The following is a 10,136-nucleotide window of genomic DNA, read 5'->3' as shown; positions in this document are numbered from 1 at the left end:
TGCATACACAACTAGCATTGATCATATTTCCAATTGGATAGACTTCATGAGATTTTACTAACTACATTTAAAAGTTATATATGCTTCATGTTTTGAGAAAAGGGTATGGAATGTCACGTTAAAATGACTTTAGTAAGTATTCTTTTGTTGTTTCAAAATCTCCCTATTGATCCTAAGTATCCAAATGGGATTACCAACATGTGAACACACTCTTACTTTATTAGAGGTCATATAATCTTATAATCCCTTATATCTCATTCTCGTTTATCGAGTGATCACCTTTCTTGACTTTTAGTTTTAGGCTACAATGCACTTGCATCTAATAGGTTCACATTAGCATTCACATCGCTAATGTGCACCTATTAGATGGTAATGGTAATGCTAATGTTCATTCTTAGGTCACAAAGTTGAGGTAGAGTTCATACTTCCATCGTGCTTAAGAGGTTACTCGTGTGGCTACCTTTACTATGATATGGTTGTTTGATTTGTATTCGTGTTGTGGATATTAGGAAGGTAACAAGATTATGATTCATACAAATTAATATATTTTTTGTTGCATGAATGTATGATTCCAAATGATCTTTTTTGGACCACTTAACATCCATGAATTATATGCACAAATAAGATGGTTAACTTGTTGGAAAACACATTTTTCATCTGGCTATGTGTAATCCATGTATATATAAACTAAAACATGCAAGAAAAAAGAGAGCTCAAGACATATCGAGAACTATTGGTGCTTATCCACGTCAAGATAGTGAATGGTTATCCCAAATAAAAGACTTTGTTAAGAAATATATATGTACATTGATTAAACATGATAAAACATAAACGAACAAAAGAATGTGCTCTTCAATGTAGCTAGTCCTTCTCTCTGACGTGCGTAGATTCTATGTGAAACTTGACTTCTTCCTTACTTCACAATACAAAAGAATAGTGGATATCTTCGATGGTCAAGTTGTGTACCCCCACTACAATAGCAATGATCAACCACATCAACCCACATGAGATGGTTCATTACCATAAACGATTTCACGAACACAATCACATGAGCGGATAGGCTAGATTGACAAGCTACCCTCATGTTCTAATACAGTGTCAATAATAAGGTAGCTAGACTTATAGTTCTCACTCTAATAGACAAATGAAATAGATGCATTGTGTGTGTGAGAGAGAGAATATAGAATAAAATAGATGGTTTATCGTCCATGATGAGGCCAATTTTGACCTATGGAACCCAATCAACATATCAACTTGTATGTGGCTCCTTCTTAAGAAGGGGGTTACTAGTCTGTAGTAAACATTCTCAATGTGAAAATAAGATCACAATGAAGTTACTTGTAATAGTTACAATGAATTAACTATAGTGAACAATGTAAGAGTGAACTTAATTTACATAGAACTTCTATTGAAGTAGATTGCATAGAAGATGGGAATGAGATGAATAGAGGGCGCGTGGGATATCTAAGGTAGCTCACTTGATTTCTCTTCGAGAAACCATAAACAAGCAAGGTGAAGGGATTAAGACACTATTGAGGGAGAATGCTAAGCAACAAATTGTTGTCATTGAGAATGAAGGAACTCTTAAGAAAATGGTTGCAAAACTTCAAGACGATATCTACGAATGTAATAAAGCTTCTTTTGAAACAAACGAGTGCCTTGATAAGATTGAGTTAAAAGAAGCATTAAAAGAAGACAATGAGCCAAGATGTAAGCGAGATGAAAAATGTATGCACAACAAAGTCATGGGTCGATGTATGTGGTATCAAACTCATCAATTATGCATGTGATGAATTAAGAGAAGAATGTAGAAAGCATAAAGGTTCAAGAATTGAAAAAATTGTTGCCATAAAAGGCTGACTCCTTCCACTTTGTATCCTTAGTGTGAACACGTTCTCTAGTTAGGGCTTGAGTATATAAGCTCAAACCTAACATTGTAAAGTGTGTCTTGGTTTGAAAAGAGTTACAAAGAAGAGAGAAAGTGAGAACTTCCATTGAAGCTAAATCTGTGTCTATCTTCTATTTTCCTTCTTCTTCCTATTGCATATCTATGTTGTTTGATGTACACATTTTATCTTGCAGGTCCTTATCATATTCTTCATTTAACATATTACAACAAGTGGTATCAGAGTGACCTTGTTGTCTAGTAACGACAAATAGCAGAAAAACTAAGAAGAGAAGTCATCTAGTTGAGAGAAAAAGACAAGGTCAAAAACATCTACTTCCAATAAAAGAATGGCGACACAGTTCAACACGAGTGTGGAAATATGGAAGTGATGGGAACTCAACGTTCCTTATGCGCAACGCTCGGCCACAACCGAGCTTAGAATGATACACAGAAAACGGGAAATAAAACATGACACAAAGAAGAAGAGAATACACAGGAGGTTTACGTGGAAAACCCCAAACTAGGGTAAAAACCACGGCAGCCCACAGGCTGCAAACTGTCACTATGTAAGAATATACAACAGTGAGCTCACTGAGGCACCGACCTCGTGCTCATAGATCTTCGCCACAAGTGGCGATTACAACAGAGGCAACGACCTCTTTCTCTCTCTCTCTCTCTCTCTCTCTCTCTCTCTCTGTACAGTTATGCACTCTCTATGGCGTGCAAAACAAAAAATGACAACCACAACTATTTTTGCCCTAAGTCATATTTATACTAATATGACTTTTCGGCTATTTACAAATATAGCCTTGATGGACTATCAGAAACATATTTACAAATATGTCTCTTCATCCGGTTCTCCGTAGCCGGGTACTCCTCATCCGGTCTTCACCGGTTCTGTACCATCCGGCTCTCCGTAGCCGAGTACTCCTCATCCGGTCTTCACCGGGTCTGTACCATCCGGCTCTTCGTAGCCGGGTACTCCTCATCCGGTCTTCACCGGGTCTGCATCATCCGGCTCTCCGTAGTCGGGTACTCCTCATCCAGTCTTCACCGGGTCTGTACCATCCGGCTCTCCGTAGCCGAGTACTCCTCATCCGATTTCAGCCTCGGCCGAGTTTGTTCATCGGCACTGTTCTTCTCCCTTCCCATCCGGAGGGACCTGTCTCCCAACAGGAAGTTTGATGGGAAGAACTTCGCCCTTTGGAAGGAAATGATGAAGGATGTCCTCATCATCCGACGACATATTGAAGTCATTCGGCATAACACCAAGCCGGCTTGAATGTCTGCAAAAGAATTGCGATCTATGGATGAAATAGCCAAATTGACCATTCGAATGCACCTGGCCAAAAATGTCTATTTTAGTATGGCAAAGGAGACGATTGCATTCTCTTTGTGGGAGAAACTACATGAAGTGTAGTAGGAGAAATCCTCCTCATCAAGTTGATGTTAATTCGATAGTTGTTCAACATGAAGATGAGAGAGACGGATCCAACAACCTCTCACATCAACACCTTCAGTCGAGTGTTATTTGAACTCTCCTCCCAAGGGATTAACTTTGAAGAAGAAGTTAAAGCCCTTGCCCTCCTTTCGAGCTTGTCGATGAGTTGGGAGCTATTCCACACGACTTTTGCCAACAACTATTCAAATCTAAATCTAGATGAGACGATTGGAGAAGTCCTCACTGAGGACATTCGATGAGAATTGATGGGACTCACCATCGATGAGTCGGCAGAAGCCCACCATTCGACCAAGTTGACCGAGAGAACAAGTCGAAACACCAGTCGACCATGAAAGAGGGGAGACCAACAACAGTCGAAGTTGAGGAATAGTCGACCAAGTGATTTCTGCACCCACTGCAGAAAAGTTGGTCACAATGTTGCCGACTGCTGGTCAATTAAAAGAAAGGAGAGTGTATTTGAGTGGAATTCAGGACGTTCCGACTCAAACTGTTCTCTAGTCAGCAACCAAATCAATGTTGCCGACTCCCAATCTAGATAAATCCTCTCTTTGGAGGACTCAATGATCGAAGAAGTCCTTTACAATGTGCAGGACACACGAACGTGGCTATTGGACTCTGGTGCCACATTTCACGTGACCCCAAATATCGAATGGTTTTCGAAATATTCGACCGGAGCCGATGACACTATCAAACTCGGCAATGGGCAAAAATGCAAAATCGCCGGAATCGGCGAAGTACCAATTCAATTGCCAAATAGCAGGATCGTCCTGCACCATGTCTGGCATGTAGCCGAGCTTAAAAGGAGTCTAATCTCCATCGGCATGCTAGCTAAAGACGAGTACTAAACAACTCTCAACGATTTGTCATGGATGATCAACCCAAGAAACATGAAAATCGGGAACGGATGCAAGCACAACAACTTGTATTTATTAATGGGGATCAATCCAGAGGGCACAGTGAAAATAGCTGAATCGACCGACTCGAACTTATGGCATGGCCGACTCGGCCATATGTCTCAAGTCAGACTGGACTGACTAATCGCGGTCGACTACATCCCGAAGCTCCAGTTGAAGATAGACTTTTACGAGCATTGTCGTTACGGGAAACAAACCCGAAGTTCACACTCTCTCTACTAAGAATGGTATAACAATCCTTACAAAGGTCATTAGGGGGGTCCCGGTACTTCATTACATTCGTAGATGACTGTAATTGGAAAGTATGGGCCTATTCAATTAGGCCGAAAGACAAAGCGCTCAAAGTCTTCACTCACGAGCTAGTTGAAGTGGAGAACCGGTTTGGATACCGAGTGAAGACACTTCAATCCGACAACGGAGGTGAATACACCGCCTGAGCCTTCAAAAAATGCTTGTCTGACAAAGGGATCTGGTACCAAAAGACCGTTGCATATACTCCCATGCATAATGGTATGGTAGAACAGATCAATTGCACGATCCAAGAGAGAGTGATGGCAATGCTCCAACAATCCAGACTGAAGCTGGAATTTTGGGCCAAAGCATTGTAGATGACAGTCTAGTTGATCAATCTGTCGTCGTCAAGAGCAATACGACTTGAAGTGCCACATGCATTATGGTCTGGCAAACAACGACCTACGATAGGCTCCTTATATTTGGATGCAAATCCCACACCTTCATCCCCATGGAGAAAAGGACCAAGTTGGCACCCCATGCACTTAAGTGTATATTTCTTAGTTATGGGACTAATGGGAACTTTGGCAATCGCCAATGGGACCCAGAGAACCGGAAATTGATCTAGAGTAGTGACGTAGTCTTCAATGAAGACTCAATACACTCCAACCCAATTCAGCTGAAAATCGGGAAAAAGGTTTCCTTTGACATTGACAGAGATGCCATATAAGGATCGGAGATTCGACAAATGGTTGAAATCGACTGAGCCAACGACCCCCCTGCCGAATCCGAATCGGCAAGAGGTCCATTGGTCGAAATCGAAATCGATTCGACTAAAAGATTGAGAAGAGCCGAATTGGCCAACCAAGGCAAAGCCAAATCAACCAAAGTCGAAAAAGGCAAAGTCGAGAAGTGTTGGGTCGAAAGAGACAGAGTCAATCCGACCATCAACCCCAATAAGTCTAAGGGGACGAAAAGCTGAATCAACTCGGCCAAGTCCTTGAATCCTTTTTCAATCGATCTAGAAGAAGGGGAGGATGATTTGACATCGTTGAAATCCTATTGCAGGGGCGAGACATCCAAAAGGACTCCTGAAGAAGGTTCAAGTAATGCCGATCAGCCAACATTGATGATAAAAGGATCTGAACCAATCAACTCAACACCCAGGAGATCTGGACAAGTTCGAAGACCAACAAAATTCTTCCAACCAGGCCTTGACTATGCCAATTACACTAATGTATGCAAACCAAGCTCCTATAAGGAAGCTATAGACATGTCAGACGCCAACACATCGCTACAAGCCATGAGATCCGAGATGGACTCAATACATACGAACACGATATGGGAGTTGGTTGAACTACCAACCGGAAGGAAATCGTTGCCCTACAAATGGGCATTTCAATAAAAATATGTATCTAATTCAGAGAAGCCCAAATACAAAGCTTGGCTCATCGCAAAGGGATTCAAACAAGAACATGGGGTCGACTATGATGAGATATTCTCATCATTAATCAAGATGACCACCCGTCGACTCTTACTTGGGGTTGTAGCAACTATAGACCGAGAGCTCGAGCAACTGGATGTCAAGACGACATTCCTACACGGAGACTTGGAAGAAGATATCCATATGTCTCAACCGATAGGCTTCACGACAACGGGGGAGGAAGGTCACCGCATATGTCGACCGAAGAAAATCCTTTATGGCTAAAAACATGCGCCGAGGATGTGGTATTAGAAATGTGATACCTACATTTGGCAGCTCGGCTACCGCTGGTCCGACTCCGACCCATGTATGTATATTCAGCAATTGACCGACGAGTCCCGTATCTATCAAATCCTATACGTCAATGACATGCTCATTGTAGGGAGTAATTGAGTAGAGATCAGAGAACAAAAGTGGAGGTGATGAAGGAACTCAGACAAGCTCGACACATACTGGGCATGAAGATCGAGTGAAATCAAACGTCAAAGACTCTCTGACTCTCCCAATCTGACTACATTCATAAGGTGTTGAAACGCTTCAACATGGAGAACGCAAAGCTAGGATCAACTCCGCTATTGACATCGATCAGACTATCAGAGAAAGACTCTCCTTCGATAGATGAGGAGAGTAAGCTCAATGGAAAGATACCCTATGGATTAGCCATAAGAAGTATCATGTATGCAATGGTGGCGACGCAACGCGACGTTGCCCATGGTGTAGGGGTCAGAGATCAGAGAACTAAAGAGGAGCCTTCATGACAAATTTGTGATAAAGGAACTTAGACAAGCCCGATAAATATTGGGCATGGGGATCGAACGAAATCGGATGACAAAGACTCTCTTACTCTCCTAGTCTGACTACATTATTAAGGTGTTGAAGCACTTCAACATAGAGAACTCGAAGCTAGCATCGACTCCGCTACCGACATCGATCAGACTATCAGAGAGAGACTCTCCTTCAACAGATGAGGAGAGTAAGCTTAATGGAAAGATACCCTATGCATCGGCCATAAGAAGTATCGTGTACGCAATGGTGGCGACCCAACCTGACCTTGCATGTGGCGTACATGTTGAACCTAGGACGGAAACATTGGGAGGTTGTCGCGCACATCTCTAGGTGTATGAGAGGAACCAAGGATGCACAACTGACTTTCAGATTGGCTACTCTTACCAAAGTCGAAGGCTATACCGACTCAGACTATGCCGTAAATACGAATAATCAGAAGTCGACATCAAGCTATCTTTTCACCTATGGCGGCGGCGTCGTATCATGGAGGTTGAAGCTTCAAGAGTGCACAACCTGGAACATCATAGGCAACGAAGGAAGCCATATGGTTGCATCGATTATCAGCCAACTTCTCGGTGACAAGACGAATCAACCATCTATTGCGACTCTTAGAGCGCATAACACCTCATTCGAAATATAGTCTATCAATGCTTCAGGACAATGATGGGACTACGACAAGCGACCGAGCAGAAAGAATCTAAATGAACAACAATAGAAGGGAAGACAAAGACTAACCTGGTCGGACGAACCAAGAAGAAAAAATCCAAAGAGTCGTAATACAAAGAGGATGAAGATGCAACACTCGGCGAGGATGTCGACTAGAGAGAAAATGATCGACAATCGAATAAAGCCAAAGACAGATTGAAGATCCAGTGAGGAGCTCGGGAGCTAGCACAAGAGGGAAGCAGATCAAGTGTCAGAATCAAACATGAGTCAATTTGAGCAAACGAGTCCACTCAGAGGTAAATTGATCTAAACAAGTCGATTAGTCCGACTAAGACATGTCGACCTAGACAACACACAATCCAAAAGATAAGTTGAATTAGGCTAGACACAAACCTTACCTTTGTTGGTTCTGTTGAATGTCGACAATCTTGTATGCATACTTGTAACTATAGATTAGATTTGTAATCTAGGTTCACAGGGGAGATAACCTAGTTATTTGTATACATAGGAAATAGTAGCCCTTTTATGAGGGAGTTTGTTGGCATATGTTGAGCGGATAAGTTCAACCGGATCCGGATCTACTGAATAAGACGAAGAAGGATCGGTATCCGAAACGGAGAACCGGATAGGTATTCGGAACCAAGAGCCAGATCGGATTGTAACCGGTAGGCCATTAGAGGCCTACAATCTTAGCCTAGTAAGTAGGCATATTCCTTGGAGTTAGTGTCAGTCGCTCGTATGAGCATTAAAGTACATGTCAATACTTCGGTTGGTCCTTTTAAGGACTTGTATAAAAAGTGTTATGTAGGACATTTGTATGTATAGAGTATTATCATTTTGAATTGGGTTATGTTCTACTCTCTCTCTTTGTCTCTCCCGCGTATTGTGTATAAGCATCCATTAAACCTTCATTTTCGTTTACTATTGTTATCCGTCTAAGCCGGTTTGTCTACAAGCTTTCGCATGCAATTCTTTACATGGTATCAGAGCACGAGGATTGAGAACCTTTGCTACCAACAACCACTCGAAATGGACAAACCCTAATCATCACTAAAGAACAGACAAAAGATATGGACAGAAGCATGGTGAGCTCGTTTCCTACAGAAAAGCTCGGCTAAAGGAACTATGCGTCTTGGTCGTATAAAATGCATTAGTACCTATTGGGGCATGGATACTGGAGCTACGTGGAAGGAGCAAATGTAGCAATGTCGGATTCGACACACAAGGACTTCCCGGCATCGGAGCAAGGAGCGAGCAAAGTGTTGTATTGTCTCGCATCCTGTGTGCACGACTAGATGCTCGGCTACATCAGAGACGCAAAGTCACCGAAGGAGGCCTGGGAAAATCTCCGGAAGATTTTCACCGCAAGTACCACGACTCGGAAATTGCAACTCTGGCAAGTGCTAAATAGTATCCGGCAACGGCACATGTCGGTTACCGACTACACCGCCAATATCAAGGAGATTTGTGATGCGCTCGGGTTCATCAACGTGATGGTGAACGAAGACAAGATGGCCCAGATCTGTCTCAGTGGTCTAACACAATGGTATGGGCCAATCCGGACGACAATTTGCACCAGGGAGAACCCACCGTCCTTCTTTGACATGCAATCGATGCTGATGGTCGAAGAAAACCACGCGAGTGGGTCGAGGACCACTCAATCGGACATCCAGATGTTGTACACAGAGGCGTGGGCATGGAGGACGAAGTGGGTCGGCACACTGTCGAGGCTTTCCGTGAGTATGTGTTGAAACAGGCAGGACCACGGGGGTCTCGAACCAAGGAGTCAGAGGGGTAGGAAGAGCAACCGTGACGACATGTTTGGTCGGTTACCAGAACCGGGACAATGTATGTATAGGTTCGCAGTAGAAACCGTTGTCGCGAAGTTTCGCACGAGTGTGTTACTTGGGCGGGACCATGGGGGTCTTGGATTAGGGAGTACTCAAGGGATAGAGAAGACCCGAGGTTTGCTTTACGACAATACTACTTCCTGACCCCTTCTCGAGCAAGGTCTCGTTGCCCTTTGTTTTGTGAGGCCGGTGGCTCTCGTTGATCATGACTCATCGACCTTTCGAGATCACCGCACGAGCCAAGTGATCAAACGAGTACAAGCAAGATGAGCACGCAAGATGAACCCACAAGGGGACGATAACACAAACACGAATGCCCGTACGTCTTTATGAGGAGGAGAGGTGCATGGGCACGCCCGAACGCTCCCTTGTCATAAGACGTCGAACGTACGAGGAAGACACAAAACACACGCACAAATGCTCGTATGCCTTTATGAGGAGGAGAGGTGCATGGGCACGCCCGAAACGCTCCCTCGTCACAAGACGACCAAACGTACAAGGAAGACACAAACACACACACAAAATGCTTGTATGCCTTTATGAGGAGGAGAGGTGCATGGGCAAGCCCGAACGCTCCCTCGTCACGAGACAGCCGAACGTACAAGGAAGATACAAACACACGCACAAAATGCTCGTACGCCTTTATGATGAGGAGAGGTGCATGGGCAAGCCCGAAACGGTCCCTCGTCACAAGACGGCTGAACCTACAAGGAAGACACAAACACACGCACAAATGCTCGTACGTCTTTATGAGGAGGAGAGGTGCATGGACATGCCCGAAATGCTCCCTCGTCACAAGATGGATGAACGTACAAGGAAGACACAAACACACACACAAATGCTTGTACGCCTTTAT

Source organism: Azolla caroliniana, unplaced genomic scaffold (genome assembly GCF_043228905.1).
Source record: "Azolla caroliniana isolate FFs.n. ecotype wild unplaced genomic scaffold, voAzoCaro1.0.p SCAF_15, whole genome shotgun sequence".
Lineage (NCBI taxonomy): Eukaryota > Viridiplantae > Streptophyta > Polypodiopsida > Salviniales > Salviniaceae > Azolla > Azolla caroliniana.
The sequence above is the reverse complement of the archived record's forward strand: the minus strand, read 5'-3'. Positions refer to the sequence as shown.